General features: G+C 36.9%; 1 pseudogene across 1 annotated transcript; it reads right to left on the bottom strand.

Moving 5' to 3' along the window:
• Positions 1 to 12,051: 12,051 nt before the first annotated feature.
• On the bottom strand, positions 12,052 to 12,888 carry LOC308515407 (small ribosomal subunit protein uS2-like; annotated as a pseudogene). Its single transcript has one exon. The product of its transcript is annotated as a small ribosomal subunit protein uS2-like (transcript).
• Between the last annotated feature and the right edge of the window lie 1,385 nt (positions 12,889 to 14,273).

Below are 14,273 nucleotides of genomic sequence, written 5' to 3'. Positions count from 1 at the left end.
TCTACAGGTAAAAAGCCATTTTTAAGAATGAAATCTGTAAAATATCATTTCAGATAATCATTAACAGACGTACATTTGCAAACACTTTTATGATGTGGAAAGCTAAGTTTGATCAATTAAATGAAATATTATTAAAATAACCATAATGGTGCTGTTACGGGAGAATCAAATTCCCCTGCTGCTCCTGGGAGCAAGGTGGAGGTTCTTGGGGCACCACGGAAATAAGAATTTTCAGAAGTCCCCATAGGAGATGGGATGTGGAGAAGACTTTATTTGTGTGGAGTTACATTTCTTGGGTTCCAAAGTCCCCTGCCGCCTAAGCCAGTCCTGAAAGAAGAGCAACTGGAGTTCCATCAGAGCCAGAAACAAGGCCAGTGTCCAGACTTTCTGCTCCATGTTGCAGCCAAGAGTGATTCAGCATCCAAGCTAATTAAAGTCCATTAGTCCATGTGCCATGTGGGTGCAGGGGAGCCCACAGGAGAGCCAGGAATGCAGAGAGAGAGAGAGAGAGAGAGAGAGAGAGAGAGAGAGAGAGAGAGAGAGAGAGAACTCCCTTTGCTTGGAAGTTTAAATATTCAGGTTTTGCATGCTTACAGTAGTCACGCCTATATTCTGGCCACTTGGCTCCCTTTCAGGTGTGATTGAGGTTCCCACATCACTCAGACCTTACTGGGCATGCATCTATCTCATCTTCCCTTTCCTTCTTTTTGTTAAATAATAACCAGGTTATTACAATGGCATCAGTACTAGATTTTTTTTAATTTATAAGAAATAGCAAATATTTGTTTTTCTATTGTTACATAAGTGCCTTAATGATATCCTCAATTTTGCCTCTTGACCAGCAAAACTTAAAATACTTATTACGTGGTCCCTTACAGAAAAAGTTTGCTGACTCCAGGTTTAACTGAAAAAAAAAAAAGTGAGTGTATAGTGAGTCTTTTGAATTATCCATGGAGGTACTTTGTTTACTTAATTGTTTCAGGTAATCATGAGTAAAATGTTTCACAAATTTTATAAAATACCCATTAGAGTAGTACTACATGATATAGCTTTTCAGTCAATATTTTAAATATTTGACATTAAATATATAGCCAATTAAGATAAAATAATGTAAGTAATGTTTCTTAATATTAATTGATATATAATAGTTACATATATATTACAGTATGCCTCTGTGCCATATAGAAATAGTCTGTAAAAGTGATCTCTATTTTTATAGCTATCTTCCAATTACAGTTTAATATACATTACTATGCAAATCAGTCCAAATCACTGCATTGAGAAAAGTTGCCTTCCTGTTCTCTGTAAAATTGGCTGCAAGATACATTCCTATAACAAAGCTGCTTTGGAAAGGTAACTCCTGCCCAGGATAAAATTATCAATGTTTTCTTATGAAAAAGAATCTTTAATTTTGCATCCAAAGCTAGTGATAATAAAGGGCTTAATAAGATGATTTATCTGATTGCTGTTTGAGCAAACCAACCTATATATACTAGGGATTAGCATATACATACTTGTTACAAATGATATTTCCTTTGGCAATCATTCACTTTTTGTCATACTCAAGAGAATAGGATTTTTTTTCTTCCCTGCAGCAGTTTGCTTCCTTTGTCTCCATTTGATGTTGGAGGTTATCATGTGGCCAAATTTTCTAAAACAAATTCTGAATTTTCAATTTTGCAATGTTTCTTACAGAGTTTACTGAACATAGACATAAAATCTACTACATGAAGTGCATCATGGACTGATAATTCCCTAAATGTAAGTCTTTAGTAACAGAGATAAATTACTTCCCTACTTTGTCAACTCCACACTTGAAAATTGCGGTTATTTTTCTTATTAGTAGGTACATCTACATGCTCGTTTTAATATTTAGACTCTGAAAATCAATTTTAAATCTCAAGTTATTTATATAACACACAGAGAGAAACGTTGTAAGACAAGTGAGGAAACTCAAGAACCCAACTGCCTTTATATTTATTAACTTATTAAGCATATATTTACTAAATACCTACCAAGGGCCCAGCACTGCACTACATGCTTAATTCAGTCAAATAATTATTATTGTACCACCTCACTACAATATATTTAATAATGTACTAATTTTTCCATTCTTTTAATGAATACTTCAAATATAATGTATTTAAAATATTTTAATACTATTTTCCCTAATATAGAATAAATGTGCTATAAGAAAATGCCATTGTTTATCTTTCTTCCCCGAGTTTTACTTCTCGTCATGTTTCAGAATGAGCACATAAAGTCAAATTTTATTCTAAAGCTAATTTTTGAACTGGCCTTTGCTTTAGCTTTCATTTTGCACTGCTTTTTTATTTCAAGAAGATGAATATGTTTAATATGCTTTAAATTGCATCATATTTTATGAGCTCTCAAGAGATGCATTGTTATATGAGCCAAACATTATTGCATAATTATTGCTTCTGATATTTCTAAAAATGATGATGACTAATTAAAATGCATAAAACACATTTATCAGTGAAAAATTTTTCAGGGACTCAATTTCCATTCCCTCTTGAAAGAGCCTGCATCTTCTGCAGAAGAAGAACTTTTAAGAAGGAGCAAACACCCCAGTAATTGAGAGCATGCTGTATGTAGCATTAATATCTCATAGTGCCATTGGGGTACATGGTTAACTGGAGAAATACCACATCCTCCCAGCCTCCAAGTGAGTGTGACTCTTGGTTTCACTAACAAGATGAAGTATAAAGACCAATGGAAGATGGTCTATCTTTGCATGCACACCTTATTTATGGTAAAATTTTATTTTTTATTCATTTAGAACAATGTCATAAAGAAACCCACTTTAAAACAAAAGAATAAAAATCCATCACTCCTTTCCTCATTGGAGCCACAAACTATACAACAAATTCTACTAAATTCTAGTTCACTAGATTTCCATGGGCTTAATTTTTAAGATGAATCAGAAACCTTAATCATTTGGCCACTCTATCAAGGAAAAATTCCCAATATGTTATCCTCGAACTCTGATCTGAAATGAAGTTTTCACCAGCTTATAGTTAGTTATATTCTACTTGGAAAACAAAAACAAACAAATAAGAATAGGCAAAGAGAAAACATACATCATTTACATGACAGATGCTGTGCAGGTTGATCATTAATATTATATCTTATCAAAGATTTTCCCTAGTTACATTTTTGTATTAACATGTCACATTTCTTTTTAGGAACAATAGTAATTTTTTTTTCTTAGAAATGACAGTGATAGCAATTAATTTATTTAAAATACTTATTTTGGTTAAATCAGTTGTTTATCAAATGTGCTCATCCTCCTTTTTTTTTTTTTTCCCCGCTTTGCTACTTACTCATCTTTGAAATACAAAGGGCCAAGAACTATGGGTGTGTGGGAGGCAAATACACTGTCCCTCACAAATCTTTTAACGAAGAGTCCCAAGCAGGATGTATCTTGCATTCTCTCCTAACAAAAATTAGTTTAGCATCCAAAGCACGCTGGGATAAGATTTCCATAGATGATGACATTGTGATGTTCCTGTAGCTTTGTGGTATTTGAAAGGCATGGTTAAATTAGTTTTTCTTCCACATGTTCCTGCAGGGAAGGATGAAGCAGTAACTTACTTTAAGTTCTAATATGGAAGAATTTATACAGTAATCTCATGTAAAACAAAGCCTGTTACTGTAATCTTCATGTTTATAAGTATTAAGAAACCTTTGAGTTCCTATCTAAAATCTTGAATGGTTCAAACTCATGGAGTTGGGCTCCTTTTCAATATAATATCTTCACAAATTTATATAAGTCAAGGCCTATTACCAAAGCTTTGTAGCTTATTGATGCCTACAATTTAAAAATAATTTCCTATCGTTTCCAGACAATTGCCCACAAATGACAAGTCATTCTGGGAGGAAAATAGCAAATAGAATAACAACAGAAATCCCTTAAACATAGTAATATAGTTAATAGTTTTCAGAATTCCTTGCTTTTTATTTTTTCATTAGAGGTCAGGAAAGTCCCTTCTGTCACCTTATGTAAATTACATTTCTATATTTCTTCTGTAAGTTTTTCTCTCCACTTAAAAGAAAGGACAAGAAAATCCAGGTCCAGATGTTATTGAAAGAATTAAGCATATGGATTTACCCTTTGTTAGGCACTACCTAAGAATCCATACAGGGCTAGAAATGATATTAGGGTGTTTGTTGAATCAAAAAACTGTTAAAAGCTAATAAAATATTTTGCTGTAAGAAATTGAAATTATTATATGCATTTGAACAATCAAAACCACATATGCTAAAATATCTTTTATCCTTTTTTAGCAGGATTACATCTACTTCCTCCAATGGTAGTCATGACCCTCAGAGTTCCAGAGATGCCAGAATTTGCCCAACAGCAATATTGGAATAGCACTGAATACTTTAAGCCCCACTCTGAGAGGTCCTTTGACATCTTGTGAAAGATAGCAAATTAGGAAAAATTATATCCAAATAATCTGGCCATTGCTAGCATCCTGGTACAAAGACAGGCTTGGATCTTTACATCTTCTCCCTCCCCAGTGTTGCCATCAATAGTCAAGGCCAGAAACAAAAACTTTACAAAGTCTAGACATCAAAAGGTAAAAGAAAGAAACAAACATTATAAGTAATAGAGTATGCTGCTTATTACCAGATGGCCTACCTTCATATAAGAAAGTGCAGGATATTAGAGAATAGTCAACAGTACCACTGAAATAACTTTCTAGGCCCAAGATGGAGTCACTCCTGACAAAGTGCCATGTCAGCAGACAGAAACTTAGATGACTTTTGTGTCACTGTGAAAACTCTGCTTGACAACATGTGACGTATATCCAGTTAGCCAATCCCCAAACACCAAGCCAGCTCTGGGCTCTATAATTTTTCTTGTTCCTTTTCACCCCAAACAAACATGATTGTGTGGCCCCAGCCAATCAGATATTTGTATTTTTTTAATTCTTTATCCTATAAAGGCTCCCTGCCGTCTGTCCCATTTTGCAATTCTCAAAATGAAGACTGTCCACATCACAAAGTTTTTAAAAAATTTTGTTTATATTACCCAGATTGTCTTTAATTATTTTTTTAATAGGACCCAAATTAGAGAGATTAAAAAAAAAAAGTATGGACTGTTTTGCTATGCAGTGTTTCCAGAACCAGTAGTCTTAGTATTACTGAGGAGCCTGTTAGAAATGTGGGATTCCGGCCCCATCTCAAATATGATGAATTACAGTCTGTCATTTAACAAGATTCCCATAGGGGTTATGGATCAAACGTTTGTGTCCTCCCAAACTCTGATGTTGAACTCCTACCCCCAATGTGATGCTATCAGGAGGTGGGGCCTGAGGGAGGTGTTTGGGTCCTGACAGTGGAGCTCCATGGAACTAATGTCCCGATATAGGTGACTCCAGGGGGCTCCCTCCTCTCTTGTGCCATGTGAGTATATGAGGAGCCAGAGGTCAATGAGCCAGGAAGTGATCAGCGCAAATCTATTGTACCTTGACCCCAGCCTCCGTAACTCTGATAAATACATGTTTGTTGTTTAAGCCATCCAGTCTATGGTATCTTTGGTATAGCTGCCCAAATGGACTAAGATGCTAGGCAATTAGTATGGACATTAAATTTTGAGAAGGAAAAGGTAGAGAGCTATAAGAGGTTTGACCTGAGACTCCCCCTTTCTAGGTGAAATTATTTGTTCACTAAGTTAAAATGAATGTCACCTGCTTGAGTTTCCTTCATGTAAAGTAGCTAATAAATTGTGAGAAAAATTCATATTTCAGTTCAACTTTAATGTGTGGGCATAGATAAAGTCATATTCCATTATCTCCAATGGATGTGATAATGAAAGCCATTGGCTTTATCTACTCTGTATCATTTGAATGTTTTACAAGTATACATAAAATTAATTAAATTACAAATGCATCGACATCTTAAGAACAAATTATATTCGATTGTGCAAATCTTGAAACCGATATTAAAAATTATTAAATTAAAATTTGAATCTTTCAATATCACTTAGAGATGGCACCCTTTATCATAAGGATCCCTGTGCACATTTACAAAACAAAGCAGCCCTAACCAATTTGGCTCGATGGGTAGAGCGTCAGCCTGCGGACTGAAAGGTCCCAGGTTCGATTCTGGCCAAGGGCATGTACCTTGGTTGCAGGCCCATCCCCAGTAGGAGGTGTGCAGGAAGCAGCTGATCGATGTTCCTCTCTCATTGATGTTTCTAACTCTCTATCCCTTTCCTTTCTGCTCTGTGAAAAACCAATAAAATATATATTTTTTAAAAAAGCAAATGTATTCAACCAAATGTATAAATTTTTAAATAAATTTATGCCAGATAACATTTTAAGGAAGAAAAAATATTGCAACCCTCCTTCCCCACTTCCATATGCACACAAAGATTGTTTGAAATAACTGTTCCACCTTTAGTAGATGCAGAAAAGTAAGAACATTGATCAATTTTCTACTGTATAGTTAAGTATAAAATCAAAATATTACTAAGAACATTATTATAATTAGCCATGAACATATTATTTTCTAGGTATGATTATTTTAATGGGTTCCTTTTGTATGATTTACTTCTTTGCTATTTCTAAAATAGATGGTACAAAAAAGAGCTATTTCAGTTAAATTTGATTAATAGTTCTTGCTTCTTTAAAAACCAGAATTATAAGAGCATAGATGGATACTTAACAATAAAAGTAAACAAAGACAAACATGGTTTATACAAGATATTCTCAACTGAATTATTTAGCCAAGAGAGACTATGAAAGAAAACAGGCAAAATGAAAGTCATTTAGTGTATATTGTGGTACAGAGGCTAAACCAATAATGCCTTAAGACATTAATGCAAATTGTTTTGTAGAATTACATGAAGAAAAGACATCAAGCAAAATCTTAGGAACTGAACTATATGTGCACATTTGAGTAATCAATTGTTACAAATAACTTATTTGTAGGAAATAAAATATAACGAAGCAGAACATTTTGTCTTATCTTTCTGTTAATTGTCACTTGAAATCATGGTTGAATTACTTCACGGTTCTCTATCAGCACAAGTACATTTATAGGGTGGAACTCCCATTGACTTGGTTAAACTTTACAAATCTGACTTGTGTAAAGGTTCTCTGCGGAGACACAGAGAGATTACTTACCCAAATTAAGTAAAAGGTACTTACACACCATCTGCTCTGTGTTCAGACACTCTCAATCAAAAGAGAAAGAGGAAAAAAAAAAAAAAAAACTATGTCCAAGGAGCCACAAGTTTATTTTATAGGTTGCCAGTGTCAATGCTGAATGTTAATTCACACTGGATTAATTTTGTTTTAAAAATTTATTTTTAAATTAGAGAAATATGGAGAAAGAAAAAATATTTAGTTTACCTACTAATTGTTTTCTATATTCAGATACTCTACTAAATACTTTATATTTATCATCTCACATAATATTTACAGAACTTCCTTGGCTTAACTACTATCTTTATCTCTGATTTCATAAATCAGAAAATAGAGCACTGAAAAATTATATTAGTAAACTTAATTCCCATACTTCAATATAATAGAATAAGTAAATTCAAATAAACAAGATACTATGAATACAAATGTTTTTCACATATAAATACACCCAGTTAAATTCTATGTGGATGCTAAATTCTGAGCATTTCTGCATCTTTATCCACATAAATTTTTCTATAAAAATTCTTGCTTTTCCAGAAAGAATAACAAATATTTTCAAAAAATTTACACTTTATCTTTGTTCTGTGTCTACAACAACTGATTTAATAATTTCATTATCTGGAGAGAAGTGGTGGACAAAAATGTCATGTGTTGCAGAGAGTTAAATAAAATGAACACGAAGAGGCTGCCATAGAGAAAGCAGCTGGCCATTGATGATTATTCTAAGATTATTTTCAGGACAATAATGAAAGCAGAATCTGGGTTGCATAAATGAGGCAGAAGAAGGCAGAAAATGCAGAATATTTTTAAAGAAGCATAGCAGTGATGGGAAGCAGGGAGGTAGTAATTTAGGCAAGAGTCACAAATTAGTTTCCTTTTAAAAATTAGATACAGAGACTTTAACATTAAAAGCAAGAACGGATAATACAAAAGGATGTTTTGAAAATATGGAAGATAGGAGGGACAAAGAGAGAGAATTAAAGGAGCATGTAGATGTAGAACAAGGAAAGGAACAAAGATGAATGTAAGTACAATTTATTTTAGGCTTGGCAAGTAGGAAGGATATTTCTGTTGGGCCTGGAATCTAAAAGGAAAAAAAGTAATAATGGGAGAAAATATTAGTATCACTCTCTTATGGAGATTAATTTTTCAGAAAATTAATGCTGTAGATGGTACAAATTCTAACCTATACATAACCCTCAAAATTTATTACAAAAGCAAACACCCAATTTAAAAATAGGCAAATGGTTTGAACAGATACTTCAAAGAAGAGATAAGGATGGGTAATAAGCACATGAAACAATGTTCCATGTCATTAGCTATGAGGAAAATACAAATTATGATGACATGCCACTACATAGCTATTAGAATGGCTAAAAAATTCTGACAATACTAAGTGTCTTTGAAGATGCAGAGCAACTGCTGATAAAAATGCAAAAATAGTACAGCTTCTTTGTAAAACAATTTAGCAGGTTACTTTTGTTTTTGTTTTTAAGTTAATCATGCACTTACCAGATGACCTAGAAGTCCCACTACTAGATATTAATCTTAGAGAAATAAAAACTTATCCTATATAATAAAGAGCTAATATCACACCCTCACGCCCCCCACCACAGCGCCAGGGCTGGGGCTGGGGAACCTGAGGCCAGGCCAGGGCACCTGAGGTTGGGCCAGGGGACCTGAGGCCGCGTCCCCTGCCTGAAACTGGGCCAGGGGATCTGAGGCTGAGCCCCCCGCTTGGTGGAGCTTGACAAGGGTCCTGAAGCTGCACCCCCTGCCTGGTGGGGATTGACTTGGGACCTGAGGCCACACCCCCACACCCTGTGGGTCTTGACAGGCGTGGGGCCAGCCGGGTCTGGGTCTCTCCTGATTTCAAGGCACACACTGGGTGGACGGTGACAACTCTGGGTCCCACGGCATGCCCCAGACTTTGACAGGGGGGAGATTTTCATACATATTTTACTAATTTCTTTCATCTCTGACACTTCTATTATAGAGAAAGGGCAAATAGCAATATAAAAATATTTCCTCTAATTAATTTCCTTTTAATGTGTAATAATTTTGTGCACCGGTCTCTAGTGTTTATATAAAAACTTCTACACAAAAGTTTATAGCAGCTCACTTCATAATCACCTAAACAGGAAACCACTTACATGTCCTTCAGCACATGAACTGATAAACTGTAGTACATCTATACAATGATATATTATTCAGCAAAAAAAGACTCAAACTATTGCTATATGCAACAACTTGGATGAATGTTAAGGTATTCTGCTAAGTGAAAGAAACCAACCTCAAAAGGATATAACCTATAATTTCATTTGTAGGACATCCTCAAAAATCTATGGTGATGAAGAACACATCAGTGGTTGCTAGAGCTTAGGGGTGGGGATAGTAAAAGGGAGTTTTGGGGGTGATGAAATCGTTCTGTATTCTAACTATGGTAGTAGTCACACAAATATGTGTGTGCTAAATATCATAGAAGATTATACAAAAAAGTAATTTTACTAAATAATAATTTTAAAAATGGGTTTTAAGGCTAGTCTTATGAAAGAATATAAAACAAAATGAAAGCTAAATTGCTTTATATAATAAATAATTGGAATTATGGAGTTGTCTTCTGGCTAGATCTGTAAAACACTGGGAGACTGGAAAAGGAGACAGGAGAAGGAAAGATTTGCAAAACCTACCTGGGGCATGCCAGTGAAAATTCCCTGCTGTAAGACTAACCAACAGAAAAATAATGATTTGTATATTTTTCCTCTTTAGTTGGTAATATCTCTCCTCTGTTACTTCCAAATTTTTAATAAAAATTCTGTTTTATGTAGAAGTTTCAGGTTAGAATTAATTTGGTGATTACAGAGGAAATTTTCTTTGTCCATTTGTGGCAGCAGCTACAGCAAAGAGAAGAGCAGCTAAAGAAAATGAGATGGTGAGAGAGAATCAAGAATCCAAAGTAGTGAACAAGGCATGGAAAATGAACACTCCTCCTTTTAAGGACTCATCCACAGTACTGTGATGTGCTGTATCTCCCATGAAATGAGAATTATGTCTGGCTAAGGAACAGGCTAGATGGCTTGGGGTACTTTGGTTACACACATACAACCAGGAAGTTGAATGCTGAGGTACCCTCTGAATAAACTAGTGATATTCATTATTTGGGAACTTCACAAGCATAATTTCTATCATTTAAATTATTTAATCTCTAAACTCCTTTATATAGAAGATATTTTTCCATGAAGGCAAAAATACTCTATTGATGTGGAATATTATTAGATCTGATTATAGCAATCATACTATTTTCTTTTCCACACTCATACTTTTATTGTAATGTTTTTAACATTCCATAAAAGTCCACTTGGGCATCTGATAAGACATTGAATATAGTACCATTGTCTGTAACATTGTGAATTGACTGTCTGTTGCCCCTGAGTGGCTTGTGATCTCCGAAGCAACAGGTCTTCTCCAAGCCTGTTATAGTCCCACTAGAGGCCCGGTGCATGAAATTCATACACTGGGGGTGGGGGGAGTCCCTCAACCTGGCCTGCGCCCTCTCACAGTCCAGGACCCTTCTGGGGATGTCTGACTGCTGACTTAGGCCCGTTCCCCATGGAGGTGGGAGAGGTTCCTGCCACCGCCACCGCTGCTGCGCTTGCCAGCCATGAGCCTGGCTCCTGGCTGAACTGCGCTCCCTCTGTGGGAGCACACTGACCACCAGGGGGCAGCTCCTGTGTTGAGTGTCTGCCCCCTGGTGGTCAGTGTGTGTCATAGCAACTGGTCATTCTGCCATTCAGTCAATTTGCATCTTAAGGTTTTATTATATAGGATACTGGACTGTGAGCTTTCATGCCATTCTCACACTGTCATTGCAGCATCTCAATCAGAGTACACGAAGGGAAAAGATGGTGTTATTTGTAGGCAGATAAAAGACAACAGAGAAGTATGCTGGGCTCTGAAAAGTTCCGTGATGCGAACAGCACAATCCTTTGATTTTATTGCAGATTTAAGTGAAACAGGCAGTAACATGTAGAATTCTGTTATTATCCTGGCAAGTATATGATTTTCACAAACCATGTTGCCTCTTACTTTACTATTATCTGCCTATTTTGATACTATATATTTTATTCTATCTTCTACCCCCTATTTATTTTTGTTAGAAAAGCAATCCTTGCTCTCCTGTAGAATAATCTATTTAAAGGTTACTAAGTAATCTCAGCACTTTCCTAGCGCTGTCATAACAAAACACCATGAAATAGGTGAGTTAAACAACAAAAAATAACTTCCTCACAGGTTTGGAGGTCAGAAGTGCAAGATCAAGGTGTCATCAGGGTTGGTTTCTGGTGAGAGTTCTCTTCCTGGCTCCTTCTCCATATATCCTCTCTTGCTCTGTGGGAAGAGAGCCTGAGCTCTGGTCTCTTCCTCTTCTTACAAGGCACTCAGTCCTCTGGATCAGAGTTCCACCCTTATGACCTCATTTCACCTTAATTACCTCTCCAAAGCACCTGTCCAAATGCAGCCCCATTGATGGGATAGGGCTTCAACAGATGAATTTTAATGGGGACATACTCTTTCCATAACACCTGCCTTTGTTGTAATCTTTTTCCTCCCTGGAGCTTCAGTTTCCATCAACGTTGTTTTCATTTTCTGTGAACACATTGTGTGCGGGAAACTTATTTATACGTTTTACATATTTATACGTTCTACCAGTATAGTAGTGCGGAACACCTATTAATACGTTTTTTATAGACTAGCGGTAGAATGCGGGTAACGTATAAATACATAAACTGAAGTTATCGTAATTTTACTGAACGTTGCCATTTGCGCAAAAAATTAGCAAAAATGGCCCGCGCCACCTGTTAGCGTGCGATAAAAACTACCTGCAAACAATGTGTGAAGAAACAGCTGAGGACCGCTCATGGGTGGTTCCTTCGCTTTCAGGGGTCTGAGCCATGGGAGCTGCAGACCAGTCTTCAGGGAGCTGCTGAACAGGCACAGACGACACCCGCACGCCTTCAGGCCAGCCTGTGACCTCAGGCTGAGCAGCAGTTATTCACGCTGAAACTCCTCCTCGGTCACACAGCCTTTTCAAAGCAGGGTTGCCTTCCTTTTCCGCCTCCTCGGTGCATCTGCAGAAATAGAGATCAGCTGCGACCTTCTGCAGGTGCTCGCAGATGGTGCCACGCATGCGCAGAAATTCCCGGGCCGCATCCGCATCAGACCCGCTGAGTGAGCTCCTGTTTGTTGCAGGGCTGGTCATGTCCACACAGCACAGAGAGTCCGTGTTACACAGAACGAGGGTAAGCAGGTTAGCCGCAGATGCCTTTGTGAGAGCCTGGTGGTCATCCCTGGGAGCAGAAACAACCAGGAGTCGCGGCTCCCGGAAGGCTGCCTGGATCTGGCTGGTGAAGGTCCCGGGGCTGAAGTGGCCGGCGGTGGGAGCGGCTGCAGTGGCAGCAGCAAACTTCAGCACGGCCCACAGGCCAGTATTCTTGGAGGATATGACACTGCCATCACCCTGTTCAATAGCAGCGGGTCCCAGGCTACCAGAAGCTTCTCTTCAGATTTATGATGTAGACGCCATCTCTTTTCCTTCTGTAGATGTATTGTTCCATTGGAAGTCAAGGTCGGTGCCTGCTAAGGAGGTTCCTGCAGCAAGAACTTTGAGGAAATACGATTCCTTCCCTTGTAGGGCATCAAGGGCTCTGGACATTGTGAAAGTTTTCTTTAAGTTATGACAGGAAGCCAGACAATGCCAAATGGACCCCTCTTGGGCTAGCTAGGAAACCTTCCCTCCAGTCCCCTGCTTTTTAAATGTTTCACTCCATGATTTTAGGGTGAAATTTTGCAACAAGACAGAAATATACTTTCTAAAGTATTTACTTGTTCCTCTAATTAACACTTTATTTTACTGAAAATGTGTCTCTGTATCTTTTCTTCAGTATAACTATATCCTGAAGGACCCTTGAATCCTCCATCCAAATTGGATGATCTGGAGTCAAATGCATCTCTCTGAGTTCCTGAATTGAATCGTGTTGCTCTTTAATGTCTCTGGTTTATTTTTTCTTTTTCTTTTATTTTTCCATCACCATTTATCACCCCTATATCTTCTTCTACCTCCACCCACCCTGCTTCTCCCCCAGTCACCACACTTGTCCTGTCCATGAGCTCTTTCTCTTTTTTTCTTTTTTGCTCAACTCCTCCATCCCAACATTCTCCCACCAGAGCTGTCAGCCTGCTCTTTAACTATGAGTCTGTCTCTATTGCTTGTTAGTCCAGTTTGTTCATTGAATTTTACATTTGAGTGAAATCATATGGTACTTGTCTTTTACTAACTGTCTTATTCACTTAGCATTATACTCTCCAGGTCCATCCATGCTGTCCCAAAGGGTAGAATGTTCTTCCTTTTTATGGGCAAGTAATATTCCATGGTGTAAATGTACCATAGTGGTTTTATTCATTCATCTACTGATGGACACTTGGGCTGCTTCAAAATCTTGGCTAATACAAATAATGCTGCAATGAATATAGGGGTGCAAATATTCTTTCAAATTAGTGTTTTGGGTTTCTTTGGATATATTTCCAGAAGTGGAATCGCTGGGTTATAAGGCAGTTCCATTTATTTATTTATTTATTTATTTATTTATTTATTTATTTTTTATTTATTTTGAGATAAGTCCATACTGCTTTTCACAGCTGGTGCACTAATCTGCAATCTCACCAACAGTGCAAAAAGGTTCCCTTTCTCCACATCCTCACCAACACTTTTTGTTTGTTTATTGATGATAACCATTCTGACAGGTGTGAGATGATAGCTCATGTGGTTTTAATTTGCATCTCTCTGATGATTAGTGACAATGAGCATCTTTTCATATGTCTATTGGCCATCTGTACGCCCTCTTTGGAGAAGTGTCTATTCAGGTCCTGTGCCTATTTTAAATTGGATTGTTTGTGGGGGGGTTTTGGTTTTGAGTTTTGTAAGTTTTTTTTTTTTTTTAATAAATTTTGGATTTTAACCCAGTATCAGATGTATCTATCAGCGAACATATTCTCCCATTTTGTGAATTATCTTTTCATTTTGTTGATGGTTTCCTTTGC

Source organism: Myotis nattereri (assembly GCF_964212035.1).
Source record: "Myotis nattereri genome assembly, chromosome: 3".
In the NCBI taxonomy this organism is placed as follows: Eukaryota; Metazoa; Chordata; class Mammalia; order Chiroptera; family Vespertilionidae; genus Myotis; species Myotis nattereri.
Note: the sequence above shows the minus strand (reverse complement) of the source record. Positions and strands in the feature narration are given on the sequence as shown.